This window comes from Petaurus breviceps, unplaced genomic scaffold (assembly GCF_028583685.1).
Source record: "Petaurus breviceps papuanus isolate PSGF00001 unplaced genomic scaffold, PetGlider_PUasm1.0 108, whole genome shotgun sequence".
Lineage (NCBI taxonomy): Eukaryota > Metazoa > Chordata > Mammalia > Diprotodontia > Petauridae > Petaurus > Petaurus breviceps.
The window spans coordinates 2832024-2848307 of record NW_027185593.1 but is presented as its reverse complement, the minus strand read 5'-3'; the positions used below and the strand labels follow the sequence as shown (position 1 = coordinate 2848307).

The following is a 16284-nucleotide window of genomic DNA, read 5'->3' as shown; positions in this document are numbered from 1 at the left end:
TGGCTTCTACTCCAAACTCTCTGTATTAGATTTGAATGTATCTGTTGTCTCTCATTAGAATTTAAACTCCATGTGAACAGGAATTATTTCACTGTACATGTCCCTAGTGCACAGCCAGAGTGCTGCCATTATTTTTTCCTGCATCCTTTCAGATGCACAGTGATGGATAAGTTCTGCATAAGCAGCTAGGTCCTGCCTCAGACACTTCTGACCTGTGTGATCCTGGCAAAGTCAATAACTACGGTCTGCCTCAATTTCCTCACCTGTAAAATAGGGAGGAGAACAGCCCCTGCCTCCCAGGGATAACAAATGCACAGCATTCTGGAAGCCTTTGAACATTTTATAAAGGCCATTATAGTACTCCTGCCTCCTTCTCACTAGCACTCTTCCTCCTTATATCAGTGTTTCCTCACATCAAACATAAATTCACTCGACTCAAGAAAACACTAAGTATGTAAATTGCTTTGCAGACCTTTGTTCTTGTCGTTTAGCCATCTCAGCCACAAGTCTTCATGACCCCACTGGGGTTTTCTTGACAAAGATACTGCAGTGGTTTGCCATTTCCTCCTCCAGCTCACTTTACAGATGAGGAAACTGAGGCAAAGAGGGTTAAGTGACCTGCCCAGGGTCATCCAGCTAGGAACTATCTGGGCCACATCTGAACTCTGGTCTTCCTGACACTAGGTCCAGCGCTCCATTCACCATGCCACCTACCTGTCTAGCAGCAGACCTTGAAGTGTCATAGAAATGCTATTATTATTATTCACTCTCCTTACTGAGGCCCAAAGACAGTCTCTTTGCCACAGCCTTTTAAGGGCCCAGGCAGTCCCAGCATACACTGAACCCCCTTTGTTCTCATCTAAGACACTGAAGAAGGAGCTGCAGGATGTTGTGTTCTCAGCTCCTTCACACCTGGTTGGGTAAAACCTACTAGGCCCTAAAACCTCTAGAGAAAAGCTCCAGCTGTTCTTGCCTCAAGCCCATGACTTAAACCATGGCAACTCTCGAGGGGAACAGGAGGAAGGCTGCTTTCTTCCTCACTGGTTAAGCCCCTCCTTAGGGCTCTTCATCCAATTGCTGGGCTCCAGATGTACACCATTCTGAGGGGGACTGGCTGCCTATGCCGTGGCTGTTAAACCCCTACAAGACCTTAACATGTGCACTGCCGTTCCACTGCTGAGAACAAGGCCAACCAAGCCACAGCCTACCTGCCTCTTCCAAATCCTTTACCCTGTAATGCCATAAAAAAAGAGTGTCTGTGGTGCCCTCAGCTAGACTCATGGGACAAATCCACCTGGCAGTCTATCATAGAATACAGCCTTGAATCTTCTTTTGACAGCCCTACTCCCCATATCCCCAGGCAGATGTTGAGGTTACCCCAGCCACTGAGCCCTCTGTAAAACGGGGTGAATGCTGGTACAACAACGAGCTTCACCAACATTACAGGGCTACAGGAAGCCTTCTCCACCGTGTTTGTGTCCTGGACCCCACTGTCTGGTAAGGCCTATGGAGCCCTTCTCAGAATCATGTGTTTAAATGCATAAAGCAAAATACATAGGATTACAAAGGAAATTAATTATACTGAAATAGTTACAAAAATATTTTTTAAATTCAGGTTAAGAGCCTCTGTGTTAAAGGAATGAGAGGAGCTCTTCTAACATAATAACTAAAGGCAGTCTGGTACACTGGGAAAGGACACTAGTCAAGAGTCGGAAAACCTTGGGGTGGCTAGGTGGTGCAATGAGTAAAGCGCCGGCCTGGAGTCAGGAGGCATGAGTTCGGTTCCAGCCTCAGACACTTAACACCCACACAAAAAAACTAGCCGTGTAACCTTGGGCAAGTTACTTAACCCCAATTGCCCTCCAAAAGGCAAAAAAAAAAAAGAATCGGAAGACCTGGGATTTTGCAATACTGATTATGAGCAAGTTACTCACAGATTCTCTGGACCTCAGTTTTTCCACCTGTATAATGGGGAAAGATGTATCAATACTTGCATTACCACCTACAGCTCACAGGACTATCTGTTATGGGAGTCTTAACAATACTACTGAATGTTAGTGGTTGGTTATCACCTCTTTTTAAGTGGAAGGACAAGCAGAGAGGGAAACAATAGACAGTACCTCATCAGGTAGGAAACTGAGTTTCCAGTTTTTAGCTCTGTGGCCCTTTGAAACGACACCCGGTACAGCACAGGAAAGCAGTTCCAGGTTTTCATAAGGATGTGCCCAAGTGCTGACTCCTCTCCATTTTGCCCCAAGGGCAGGGACCACTGACTCGGACTGGTTGTTGGGATTCAGAGAGTAAGTATGGGCAGCTGTCCTAGGCACAGGAAGGAGGGCCTCCACCACCTGCCAAGTCTCAGGCTCCACACAACAGAGAAAAGGCAACTGGTTGGCAGATGCAAGACCTGCCCCACCCCACCCTACACCCCCACTTCTCTGCCATTTTTCCCACTTGTGCCAGGGGCTGTTAAACCCAGTGTTACAGTGTAAAGAGGAAAGAAATGCTGGAAAACAACCACAGCCTGGGTCCTTGGGACATTTCCTTGATTTCTTTGGTCTTCCCATGAAGCAGCATGAAAGAATGGGCAGGGAACTGGACTTAAGAGTCAGGAAGACCCAGACTCAAATCCCACCTCAGTTATTTTTAGCTATATGACCCTGGGCAACTCACTTAACTTCTCTGGGCCTCAGTTTCTCCATCTGTAAAATAAGGGAATTGGGCTCAGTGACCTATAATGTCCTTCTCAGCTCTAAATTTGCCATCCTACGTGTTTTTTTAATCACTCGATCAAATTCTAGTTCTTCCACCTGTCCCCATGCAATGATGGTAAGGATACAAAGTGTGGCTTGGTATTTTAGAATTATGTTAGTAGTGACAAACTCCAGAATGAGTCACTGCAAGGAAACTGAGGGCAACAGGAAGTGCCTTTTTCACTCTCCTGAGGACAAGAGAAGGTCCAAGGCAGGGTAGGGCTGCTGCTCTGGGCAGATGGGCCAACAATAATGGTCACTAAGGAGCATGTGAGAGAAGGTGAGGATACGCAGCTCTTACTTTGGATCTAGTTTCTTGGCCAATGAGAATGAACTCCAGACTAGAAAGGATAGAACAGGGAGTTGAGGAAGTCCTAAGACAGCCCCTCAAAGCTGCCTGCGTCAAGTTCAAATCGGCCAGCCCCAGATAAACTGAGTCCCTGGAAGCCAAAAGAACGGGTGGGTGAGATGGCTGAACCAGGGCCAGTGATCTTGGACACATGGAAGAGAGCAGAGAGATTCACCAGGCTGGAGAAGGGCACAACTTTCAAAAAAAAGAGAATGGGATTGTAAACTACAGGCCAGCAAACTTAAGCTGGATTCCTGGCAAAATTCTAGTGTCTTATTAGAGAGAGAGAGGGCAAACATTCCATGTAAAAATAAAAAAAGGAAGCAAGGCTCAAAAAGAGCCAGCACGGCTCCACAAAGAGCAGGTCATGCTGGGCTATTTCCTTTTTTGATAGGATTACTAAATTGGTGGCTCAGGAGAAAGCAAGGTATTGACCATAGGTCAAGACTTAAGCAAAACATATGACAGAAGTCTCTTGTGCTATCCCTGTGAATGGAGAGGCGTAAGCTAAAGGTGTAAGTGAGGAGGCCAGGACTTAGGAAATTGGCTATCTCCAAAGAAAAATCATCAATGCCTTCCTGTCAGCTTCAAAGCCTGCTGGCAGAGGCCTGCCGCCAGGGATGTGTGCTTGGGCCTAGGCTGTTCAACATTTTTATTAGTGATCTGCAGCAGGTTTTTTTTAAAACAATATTTTGATTGTTTCAATAAAACTAGTTTCCATTGTAATTTATACACCTTATTTTTTAAAGGGTCCTTAGGCTCACCAGACTGACTGCCAAAGGGGCCCAGGACACCCAAAAAGGTGAAGAACCCCCCGCTGGAGGTAAGGTGACAAGCACTTCAAGTCTGCTGATCAAAGAGCTGGCAGGTAGGGGAACAACCTGATGACCGAGATAAGATCCAAGATGACCTGGGCAGATCGAATAAGATCCAATTTCACAGAGACAAATATAAAGACGTGGTCTCAGAAAGCCCGACTACACAGATTGGGAGGGTCAGAAAGCAGTTTGTTGGAGAAAGACCTGAAGGTTTGGGGGAATGGAAAATTGCAGTGTGAGCTGTCTGTGTGGCCTGGCAGCCAGAGAGGCCAAGGCCATCTTGGGCCGCATCGAAGAGGGGACACTTCCTCTGTCCTATGCACTGGTCAGGCCACATGTGGTCAGCTCTAGGCACCAGCTGGGGTGGGGTTGATAAACTGGATTATGTCCAGAGAAGAGCTAAGATGGAGAAGGGGTCTGACCTCATGCCATAGAAGAACTGCCTGAAGAAGCAAAGGATGTTTAGAATAGACTGGAGAAAATTCAGGGAGAATACGACAGCTGCCTTCAAGCATCTCAAACCCTATCCTGTGTGTGTGAGATTACTCAGACTTGTCCAGCCTGGGCCCAAAGGGCAGAACAAGGAGTTTTGGAGGAAAGTTGCAAAGGGGCAAAATTAAGTTTGATGTTGAGAAAATTCTCCTAATATGTAATTCCTAATTAGGGAAGTGGGTGGCAGGCAGAGGTGATATATGCCCTCTCACTGGCAGTGGTCCAATAAAGGCTGAGTAACCTCTTAGGTTATACAGGGAAAGAGCAGAGGGAATTCTTTTCTAGGAAGGGGTTGGGTGACATGCCCTCTGAAGGTCCTTCCACCTCTGAAATGCTGTTAATTCTTTATGCAAAAGGTGGCCTCGAGTCACTACCAAGAAGACTGAAAATCTCACTCCTTGAGCAAAGCTTTATAACGATTATAAACTATTCCACAGTAGGCGTCTATGAGCCTTCATAATAATTAATCAATTTTGGGGAAAAAATGTCCAGAGTACAATCACATTTTATAAAAAAAGAAACCAGTACAATTCCCAAAATTAAGTCATTAATTAATTTGTAGATCTTTAAATCACTAGATTTGAGTTCTTATTCTATTCATTTATTTAAATGATTAGACAGTTTCTCCACAGGGGAGAAACTGAGATGAGATAAGGCAGGCTATCTGCCCTAATGGACCACAGAGTCTAATGTAGGAAGAAGATACCAGTTTCTTCTTGGTCTGAATAGGTTTAAATGTATCTGACTTCACTGGTATCATGGGGTCCTGGTCAGAGAACCCTGAGCCTGCCTGCCACCTCCCCCCAAACCCCCCAAGCAACTTTCTAAGACTATAACTGCAAGATAATTGTTCATCCACATTGTGGGGGGTGGAGGAAAGGGCAAGGAGGGTCCTGAGAAGTGAAGTGACTTGCCCAGGGTCATACACAGACAGAATGTGCCCCAGGCAGGACTCAAACCCAGGTCTGGCTGACCCAGACCCCAACTTCATCTACTACTATACCATGGGGTCTCTCCACTAGCTAGAAGCTAGAGCTAGAAGACATCTGATAAGTCCATTAGACTTACAAGGTGGTATGTGAGGTCCAAGTATCCACTACGTGATAAGGGCTGGGGATACAAAGAGGCAAAAGACAGTCCCTGCTCTCAAGGAGCTTACAATCTAAGGGGGGAGGGGGTGCCCAACAGGCAAACAAATGAAAACAAAGCAGGCTATGGACACGATAAATAGGAAATCATCAACAGAGGGAAAGCGCCCAAGTTAAAGAGGGGAAACAATCTCACTGACTTGGGAGAATCAGCTAAGAGGACACTTTATGCCTAGGAGGAAAGGTAGTAGGTAAGGGGTTAAGTGAGTGACTGAGGCTGGATCTGAATTCAAGTCTTCCTAAACTCCAGGCCCAGCATTCTCTCCACTACCCAGCCACCCACTAGCTGCCTCAAAAAAAAAAAACACAAAACCATATAAATAAAAAGACTAAGATTTTTCAAGAAGAAAAAAAAAACCTCAGTGAAAAGAACTTAGGAGGACCCCAGGATTGGGAGCTGGAAAGGAACCTGGAGATGTTATCACTCAACACTTTGATTTAAGAGATGAGGAAATCAAGGCCTGGAAAGGTGACCAGGCCAGCACTCTGACCCCTCTCCCAATCGAACAAAGCAGTTCATTCTGTTACAGAGAGGGTCTTAATGGTTAAAAGCAGCTATCCAGTCAAAATCTACCTCTCCCAATCAGTGCTAGAAATGAAGGGTGCATTACTGCCTGGGACTACCAAGAGATGAGCTTATTAAGTGCTTCTGATTCTCCCCTTCCCACTGGGTCTGGAAAAGTCTTGTAATGCCCAGCTGCAGACTGAAAACTCCCAAGCTGGGCTGTGTCACTTCCATTCTTTGCAAGCTAATGGAAATACTAAAAAGGCATGATGGATTTACTCATTCCAGGTGGCCAGGAGGTGCAGTGGACAGGATGCTGGACTTGAGTCAGAAAGCCCTGAGTTTGAATCCCATTTCAGTCCTTCACTATTCTCCATTTCTACATCTATGAAATGGGGAGAATGACAGCACCCACCTCACAGGGTGATCGTAGAGATGAAATGTGAAAAATATGCAATTTGCAAGCCTTAAAGCATCACATAAATGTTAGCTACTGTTATACTAGTGTGATGATCTCCATAATCTATACCTTTTACAGCATTTTTTTTTCTAATTTTTTTTTCAGTGCAGAATTGTCCTGGTAGAGGAATTTCTGCATTGAAAAAAAAATCAGAAAAACTTCTAGCCCTCTTATGGTACTTGAGGCTCAGAGTGCTAAATGTCTAAGCCAGGCCTTCCTGACTCCAGCCCTCTCCCCACTCTTCCACACTGCCTCCACAGCTACAGAAATGATCAAATTGGCTACTGCTATGTGTGCAGGGCACAGGGCTCACTCTGAAATCCAAGTTTCTCTCTAGCTGAAAGGATAAGATGGAATACCATCTATTCCCTACCACATGACTCCCCATGTACCAAAATCAGGCCCAGGCTCCATGAAAGCAGCCACTGTCTCCAACTCAAAACACAAAAACACCCTTATTTGTCTCTAACAGAATGTTAACTTCTTCCCCCAACTTAAAAAAAAAAAAATAAACAAACATTATGAGAGACTCACTGGCAGTCTCCTCATCCGTTTCCTGCAGGTAAGTAGAAAAATATTGGGGGGCCAAAAAGTGCAGTGCTCCCCTTCCCCCCTCCCCTTTCTGACTCCCAGGTGAATGTAATCAGAATCTTTGTTCTGACAAACATCCTTTGCCCTTGCTTTGCACCCTCCTCTTGGCCCCCCAATGAACAGCCTAAAGAACCCTCCTCTGGGGCAGCTAGGTTGTGCAGTGAATAGAGCACCAGCCCCGAAGTCAGGAGGACCTGAGTTCAAATCCAGCCTCAGACACTTGACCACACTTACTAGCTGTGTGACCCTGGGCAAGTCACTTAATCCCAATTGCCTTGCCTTTTCCCCTCCAAAAAAACAAAAAGAGCCCCCATCTGACTCCCAGTTCAAGAAGTTTTTCATTATGCCACACTGCCTGAGAAAACTCACCTTCCAATGGTGAAAGCAAACCCCCCTGTATGTCCTGTGTCAGGGGGATACCGGCCAATATACTAACACAACTGCTGTCCTAGAAAGAGACAAGTCAGAAGACTACAATCAAACTTAACACCCTGAACATGTGTTCTAATTAGGTCAAACTTGATTAGAAAACCGCCTACTGACCCAGCTCCTTGTGTCTGTCCCCACCTCCCTACCCTGCCTGTCACACCAATTCCCCTGCTCACCAGCACAGCCATCCCTGTACACCCCTGATCTGTACGTTGCCTTGCTTCCTGATTTTCCAGCTGGCTTTGTCATAGGCTGCTGGTACTTCTGAAACCAGAAGGCCTTGCACCATGCAGGCTGCTTCGTTTTGCTAATTTCATCAGTCTGCAGCCCCAGTCACTGGTTAGCAACTCAGATACAGGAGGGGAGAAAGGCTGTGGGCAAGTCATTCAATTTGAAGCCACCATACAGTGGAAAGAAAGCTGGCAGGAGCCCTGGCATGGCCACTTAGAGCCCATGTCAGTGCAGGCAAATCACTTAGCCTCCCTGGGCCTCATTCAAATAAAGGGGTTGACCTATGTAACTTCAAGTCTCTTCCAGCTTAAATGGTACAGGGGTAAGACAGATCACTGAGCTGGAAATTGGATGTCTCAAGTTCAAATCCCATCTCTAAGGCTTGCTACCTGAGTAACCTATAGGCAGGCAAGTTCCTTAACCTCCAGGGGTCTAGATGTCCTTCAAAGCACCAATGATCCCACCTCCAACTCTCGGGAGAAATGCCCTCTACCACCATGGAAGAGAAGCAATCATTCACCCTCCACTGGAAGATCACTAGTGACCATGAACTCACCACCCACTGAGGCAAATTAAATAAATGCTTCATTTCACGGATGTTAACTCTATCTTCCTTGACAAAGAACAATTAAGCAAGTATGCCATGGTGAGTACTATGCAGGACAGAGTTAAGTGCCAGCCCCAGCCCACAACTAACATGGGGAGGAGAGGTGAGAATGACATATGCATGTTTATTTCAACTGGTCTATGATCTCATCAAGGTGGTTCTCCTTCCATGGGTACAGATCCAACACATCCACACACCTGGCCCCCCCAGGATTTCTGCCCACAAGCCCCCAGAAGACATCTACCCAAAGTCTGGGAGCCCTTCCTCTGGGTCAGGGATTCATGACCTTTTATGTGTCTGGGACCTGTCTGGCATTCTGTATGTACAGTACCCACTTTACATAAATGTGCATTACACAAATTTGGCTTTAAGTAAAAAATTCCACGTTCCAAAAAACCCCCACCTACATTAATTTTACTGCACAGAACTATGTCCATCCATCCATGGCCCCCTCCCTTGGTTCTCTGTGGCCTCTCACTGCCCCCACCAAAAGAAGAAAAAAAACTTGAAAAAACCCTCCAAGTGAAAGCGGAAACACCTACAGAGGAGACACCATAGCTGCTGCTTAAGACTCCTGGAGCCAGAAAGAAGACCTTTGCACAGTCTGCCCCCTCACTGGGTGTCTGTCCCCTGCCCATCTGTCCTCTCCTGCATGTCCATCCTCCACATGTCTGTTGTCTTCGCATTCTTCCTCCAGGTTCATGCTGGCCCACCCACTGTGTTCCTCCTGCTATGGAGTCTCCGTCCCAGGCCCCCACCAAGAGTCCTGGAATCAGGTCCTGACTCCCTCCCTCTAGGTGGCTAACCCCCCTTCCTCCCTCTCTCCCTCCCTGTCCCACTATCTGCTGGTAGATTCACATTACTTAAAAATCAAAGAGCATCTGCAGAATGGTCTAATTAGATAAAACAACTGTCTGTATGTAATCATACACATGCTGTCTCTACTATGGGGCAGCTAGGTGGGGGAGTGGACAGAGCACTGGGCCTGGAGTCAGTTAGACCTGAGTTCAAATTTGGCCTCAGAGGCTTCCTAGATGTGTGATCCTGGGCAAGTCATTTCACCCTGCTTGCCTCGGTTTCCTCACCTGTAAAATGAGCTGGATAAGGAAATGGCAAACCACTCCAGTATTTTTGCCAAGAAAACCCCAAATGGGGTCATGGAGAGTCGTTCACCACTGAACAACAACAATCTCTACCATTAGTAAGTTTCTTTGGGGCAGGTACTGTTTGTGTCTTTTCTTTGAATCTCTAGTGCTGGGCACAATGACAGTTTAGCACACACAGGCTTGACTGTCTAATCGACTTTGTGGATGCTTTTTCTTTCATTCATTCATGCCTCCCAGAGGAGATAAGAGCATCTTAGAGTATCAAGGTCCCTCTCAAAAATAATTCAGTCCAACCAGTACCTGAAGAGGAATCCCTACCCCAGAGAGGCTGGAGCGGGTCACATGCAGTTGTCATTGGGGGAGTTGGCTGGATATGAGCAAAGATGGAAAAAAGGACGGGCTCAGCCAGGGAGGAAGAGTGAGATTTGCAGAAACAGAGAAGAGAGACACAAAGAAAGACAAATACAACGCCCCCTCCTCGGATGGCTTCCTCGGGTGGCTCCCCAGAGAAAGTGCCTTCCTCCCAACTAGAAAAAATCCCCCAGAGAGCCCAGCCCACCAACCACGTGGGTGCCCTGAGGACCAACCTGCCCTCCTGCTGGGGCTTCACTCCAACGCTCCCTCCCCGCTCCAGGTGTCCCCTCCCCCTCTGCATCCCGCTCCATCCCCTCCTCCCTCCCTGATCCCTCTTCCTTCCTCCTCTTCGCTTTCCCCCTCCCTCTTCCCTTTTCCTTTTTTCTCTCACTTTTCCTCCCCTTCTTTCTCTCCATCTCTGATCCTTCCCCTCCTTCCTTTCTCCTCCTCCCTCTCTCCCCCCCTCCCTTAGCTCCTCCCCAGGACCCTCCAGGCCTGGACCCAGGCCCAGGCCCCAGGAGGGGCCGCGATAGAAAGAAGAGGGGGCGTGGCCCGTCCCCGGAGCCCAGCATTGCGACGGCGGGGAATCTACACCCAGCTACCGCCCGCCGGACTGATGTTTTCCTCAACCTTACCTGAGCGCAGCCCAAGCACGGAGCTTCCTTCAAGGCTTAGCAACAGGCAGTAGTAAGCTCGCCGGCTGCCTCCTCTCCTTCTCCTCCCCCCCCACTCCCGGCCCCCAGCTCTCTTGCCCGAGGCCGCGGGGCACGATGGGAGTCGTAGTTCCGAGGGGTCAGACGCGGACCTACGGTGGACGAGCTGGACTACAACCCCCAGGACTCCTGGCGCACCCTATTGGAATCCCCGCCCCCTCGGGAGGTCCTCTACCCTCGTGACGGGGGCGTGGCCTTTCTGGAAGGCTGTCACGGGGCAGTTGAGGGAGGGGAAGGGTGGTCGGGTGGAGTCCCTCTAGTGCTTGGCGACCTATCTCTTCCTGGTGTCTGGGACGGTGGACTGGCCCATTTTGCTCTTCCTAAAGAGGAAAAGCATCTGTCCTCTGAACACCTCCAGTGATGGGGAGCTTACTACCTATCGAGGCATCCCGTTCCATTCAACACTAGTTCTTGATAAGGCAACTATTTTCAAGACCTTATGTGCTTAGGCGCTGGTTTTTATTATCATTTATAACTGTTATTATTACTACTGTGTGCCAGGCGCTGTACTAAGATACAAGAAAAGTAGAAACAAAAAACAAACACAAAAAATTCCCAGCCTTCAAGGAGCTTGCATTCTAATGGCACGAAGGGACTATATAAAGAAGAAGAGGTATACGAGATATACAAAGCAGAGAGGCGATGGCTTCAGTAACTGGGGGAAACCTGTCAATCAGTCAAACATGAAGCGCCTACTATTAAGCGCATATAAAGCTTCCTGACCCCGGGCTCAACGCTCTATGCACTACGGCGCCACCTAGCGGCCAATAGAGAAGGATGCTCCTTTGCCTATTTCCATTGGTGAAATGAGCCAATAATTATTAAGGCCACAAACTTTGGGGAGGGGAGAGTCATGTAGATAAAAGTTGCATGACAGTTTGTCTTGCTTGATACTTTTGAAAATTTCAGAGAAATATAAATCACCTTGTTCTTTACAATATGCATTTTAGAAATGGAGAAAAATTCATTTTATTTTGAGTTTCAAATTTTCTTCCCCTCCCTCCTCCCCCTATAGCGGCATACAGTCAGGTATAGGATCTGCTGATACTTTCACACTAGGCATTGGTCAGGTTATAGAGAAGGATTGTATTGGATGGAATGAACAATGGGAAAGAGGAAACAAAACCAAACAAGAAAAAGAAAGAGAGCAGGTAATTTGCTTCAATCTGCATTCAAAGTCTGTTCTTTCTAGTTCTTTCTCTGAATGTAGACATCTCTCTCCATCATGAGTCTTTTGGAGTTTACTTATAGCCCTGCATTGCTGAGAAGAGTCTGGTCTATCAAAGTTGGTTGTCACACATAAGTTGTATCTGTAATTGTGTACAGATTTTTCCTGGTTCTGCTCTTCTCACTCAGCATCAGTTCGTATATGTCTCTGCAGGTAAATATGAAGTCCATCTGCTCTTAGTTTCTTATGGTGCAATAGTATTCCATTACATTCATATACCATAACTTGTTTAGCCATTCCCCAATTGATGAGCATCCCTTTAATTTCCAATTCTTTGACACCACAAAAAGAGCTGCTATAAATATTTTTGTACATACGGGTCTTTTTCCCACTTCTATGATCTCTTTGGGAGACAACCCTAGAAATGGTATTACTGGATCAAAGGATATGAAATTATGGCCCTTTGGACATAGTTACAGATTGCTCTCCAGAATGGTTGGATCAGTTCACAACTCGACTAGCAATGTATTAGTGTTCCAGTTTTTCCACATCCTCTCCAACATTTATCATTTTCCTGTTTTGTCATCTTAGCTAATCTGGCTGGTGAGATGTGGTACCTCAGAGTTGTTTTGATTTGCATTTCTCTAATCAATAGTGATTCAGAGCATTTTTTTCATATGCTTATAGATATCTTTAATTTGTTCATTCATATTCTTTGACCATTTATCAATTGGGGAATGACTTGTATTCTTATAGATTTGACTCAATTCTCTGTATATTTTAGAAATGAGGCCTTTATCAGAGACATTGGTTGTAAAAATTCTTTCACAGTTTCCCACTTCCCTCTTAATCTTGGTTACATTGGCTTTGTTTGTACAGAAGCTTTTCAGTTTCATGTAATCAAAGTTATCCATTTTGCATTTTTATGATTCTCTCTAATTCTTGTTTGGTCATGAAGTCTTCCCCTCTCCATAAATCTGACAGATAAACTATTCCTTGCTTTCCCAGATTGCTTACAGTATCATCCTTTATACTTAGATCACGTACCCATTTAGACTTAATTTTGGTATACGGTGTTAGATAATGGTCTATGCCCAGTTTCTGCCATACTATATTCAAGTTTTCCAAGCAGTTTTTGCCAAATAGTGAGTTCTTATCCCAAAAACTTGGGTCTTTGAGTTTATCAGAGATTAGATTATTATAGTCATTGACTGCTGAGTCTTGTGTACCCAATCTATTCCATTGATCCACTGCTCTATTCCTCAGCCGGTACCAAGTAGTTTTGATGACTGCTGCTTTATAATACAGATTAAAATCTGGTATAGCTAGGCCACTGTCCCTAGCATTTCTTTTCATTAATTCCTTTGATATTCTGGATCTTTTGTTCTTCCAATTGAATTTTGTTACTATTTTTTCTAGTTCTATAAAGTAATTTTTTGGTATATTGATTGGTATGGCACTAAATATATAATTTAATTTAGGTAAAATTGTCATTTTTTATATATTAGCTTGACCCAGCCATGAGCAATTGATGTTTTTCCAATTAGTTAGACCTGACTTTATTTGTGTGAAAAGTGTTTTGTAGTTGTGTTCATATATATCCTGGATTTGTTTTGGCAGGTAGATTCCCAAATATTTTATAATGTCTACAGTAACTTTAAATGGGATTTCTCTTTCTGTCTCTTGCTTTTGGATTTCATTAGAAATATACAGGAATGCCAAGGATATATGTGGGTTTATTTTATATCCTGCAACTTCGCCAAATTTATTTATTGTCCCAAGTAGTTTTGTACTTGAATCTTTAGGATTCTCTAAGTATATCATCATGTCATCTGCAAAGAGTGATAACTTAGTCTCTTCTTTGCCTAATTTGATTCCTTTGATGTATTTTTCTTCTCTAATTGCTACTGCTAACATTTTCAGTACCAGATTGAATAAGAGGGGTGATAGTGGGCACCCTTGTTTTACCCCTGATCTTATTAGAAATGCTTCTAGCTTATCCCAATTATATATACTACTTGCTGATGGCTTTAAATAGATGCTACTTATTATTTTAAGGAAGGCTCCATTTATTCCTATACTTTCTAGTGTTTTTAATAGGAATAGATGTTGTACTTTGTCAAAAGCTTTTCTGCATCTATTGAGATAATCATGTGGTTTCTTCTAGTTTTATTGTTGATATGATATGATCAATTATACTGATGGTTTTCCTAATATTAAACCAACCTTGCATTCCTGGAATAAATCCTACCTGATCAAAGTGTATTATTCTTGTGATAAGTTGCTATAGTCTTTTTGCTAATATTTTATTTAAATTTTTTGCATCTATATTCATGAGGGAAATTGGTCTATAATTTTCTTTTTCTGTTTTATCTCTTTCTGATTTAGGTATCAGTACCACATTTGTGTCATAAAAAGAATTTGGTAGGACTCCTTTTTCACTAATTTTCCCAAAGAGTTTGTAGAGTATTGGAATCAATTGTTCTTTAAATGTTTGATAGAATTCACTAGTAAATCCATCCGGCCCTGGAGATTTTTTCCAAGGGAGTTCACTGATGATTTGTTCAATTTCTTTTCCTGAGAAATTGAGGGGTTATTTAAGTAATTTACTTCCTTTTCAGTTAATCTGGGCAACTTATATTTTTGTAAATTTTCATCCATTTCTCTAATATTGTCAAATTTATGTGCACACAATTGGGCAAAATAATTCCTAATTATTGTTTTAATTTCCTCTTCATTGGAGGTAGATTCATCCTTTTCATTTTTGATACTCATAATTTCATTTTCTTTCTTCTTTTTTATCATATTGGCTAAGGGTCTATCAATTTTATTGGTTTTTTTTTTCATAAAACCAGCTCTTAGTTTTATTTATTAGTTCAATAGTTTACTTAATTTCAATTTTATTAATCTCTCCTTTGGTTTTCATTATTTTTAATTTAGTATTTATTTGCGGATTTTCAATTTGTTCTTTTTCTAGCTTTTTCAATTGCATACCCAACTCATTGACCTCCCTTTTCTCTAATTTATTCATGTATGCACTTAGGGATATAAAACTTCCCCTAAGAACCACCTTTGCTGCATCCCACAAATTTTGGTATGTTGTCTCATTATTGTCATTCTCTTGAATGAAGTTGCTGATTGTTTCTATAATTTCTTGTTTGACCCGCTCATTATTTAGGATTAAATTGTTTAGTTTCCAATTAGTTTTTAGTATATCTTTCCATGGCCCTTTATTGCATATGAATTTTATTGCATCATGATCTGAGAACGATGCATTTAATATTTCTGCCTTTCTGCATTGAATTGTGAGATTTTTATGTCCTAGTACATGGTTGATTTTTGTGTATGTGCCACATACCACTGAGAAGAAGGTATATTCCTTTTTATCCCCATTCAGTTTTCTCCAGAGATCTATCATACCTACCCTCTCTAAGATTCTATTCACCTCCTTAACTTCTATCTTGTTTATTTTGAGGTTGGATTTATCAAGTTCAGAGATGGGGAGATTAAGGTCCCCCACTAGTATAGTTTTGCTATCTATTTCTTCCTCCAATTCCCTCACCTTCTCCTCTAGGAATTTGGATGCTATACCACTTGGTGCATATATGTTAAGTAATGATATTGCTTCATTCTCAATGGTGCCTTTTAGCAGGATATAGTTCCCTTCCTTATCTTTTTTAATTAGATCAATTTTTGCTTTTGCTTTATCTAAGATAAGGATTGCTACCCCTGCTTTTTTTACTTCAGCTGAGGCATGATATATTTTACTCCAGCCTTTTACCTTTACCCTGTGTATATCTCTCTGTTTCAGATGTGTTTCTGTAATGGGAATGTAAATTTTAAAGATCTTCCCTGCCCCTAGGCTAAAGTGCACCTGGAGCCTGGGGTGGGAGGCTTGTTTTTTCAGTTGATACTTTTTGATTGGCCAGTGGGTCCAAAAGATTGTTACATTCTCTGAGCCAGGAGAAGGCTATATAAGCCCTGATGTGTAGCTTTGTTTTGGGGCTCACTTTGAGAAGTGTTCTGTGATTTGATATGGATTATGGGAAGCCGTTGTCCAGAGCCCCCTGGCTTTGAAAAACCCAGATGTTGAAACCCAGATGTTGATTTGGTATGGATGTAATGGCTGGACAGTTTGGAAAGCTGTCTACTTGATCTGTTTCTGTCTTGATACTTCTGCCTGTATACTTTGAAGTTCGGGGTGCTGACCTTTTTCCCCTGAACGAGGTAAACGATATATGTTTGACTGATTAAAGTAAGCTTGTTAACCCATTTTGAGTTGCTTTCCTTTATCAAAGCAGATCCAAGAACCTGTATGGGCAGCCACCCTGAGGACGCTTGGGGTGCTTGCTGCTACAGTTTCTTATAAACAGCATATTGTAGGATTATGGTTTTTAATACATTCTGCTATCTGCCTCCATTTTATGGGAGAGTTCATCCCATTCATGCTCACAGTTAATGATTACTATCTGTCTTTTTCCCTCCATCCTATTCCCTCCCCTGTTTATGCTTTTATTTTTCTCCCCTTCTCTCTTCCTCTCCTTAAGAGTTTTCCTTTTG

General features: G+C 43.7%; 2 protein-coding genes across 5 annotated transcripts in view; both read right to left on the bottom strand.

Moving 5' to 3' along the window:
* The window catches only part of ADAT3 (adenosine deaminase tRNA specific 3), a 34127-nt gene extending 23530 nt beyond the window's left edge, over positions 1 to 10597 (bottom strand). Inside the window, exons 1-2 of one of the 2 annotated variants that reach the window (XM_069072440.1) lie at positions 10479 to 10533; positions 7486 to 7564 (exon numbers count right to left, since the gene is read on the bottom strand). The gene's annotated coding sequence lies outside the window, so the exon portion shown is untranslated. Of the gene's footprint in view, positions 1 to 7485; positions 7565 to 10478 lie in introns of both variants that reach the window. The other variant, XM_069072373.1, reaches the window with a different exon arrangement.
* SCAMP4 (secretory carrier membrane protein 4) overlaps positions 1 to 10617 on the bottom strand; it is a 110127-nt gene extending 99510 nt beyond the window's left edge. For 2 of the 3 annotated variants that reach the window (XM_069072736.1, XM_069072559.1), the window contains exon 1: positions 10479 to 10617. The gene's annotated coding sequence lies outside the window, so the exon portion shown is untranslated. Of the gene's footprint in view, positions 1 to 7485; positions 7565 to 10478 lie in introns of all 3 variants that reach the window. The other variant, XM_069072647.1, reaches the window with a different exon arrangement.
* Between the last annotated feature and the right edge of the window lie 5667 nt (positions 10618 to 16284).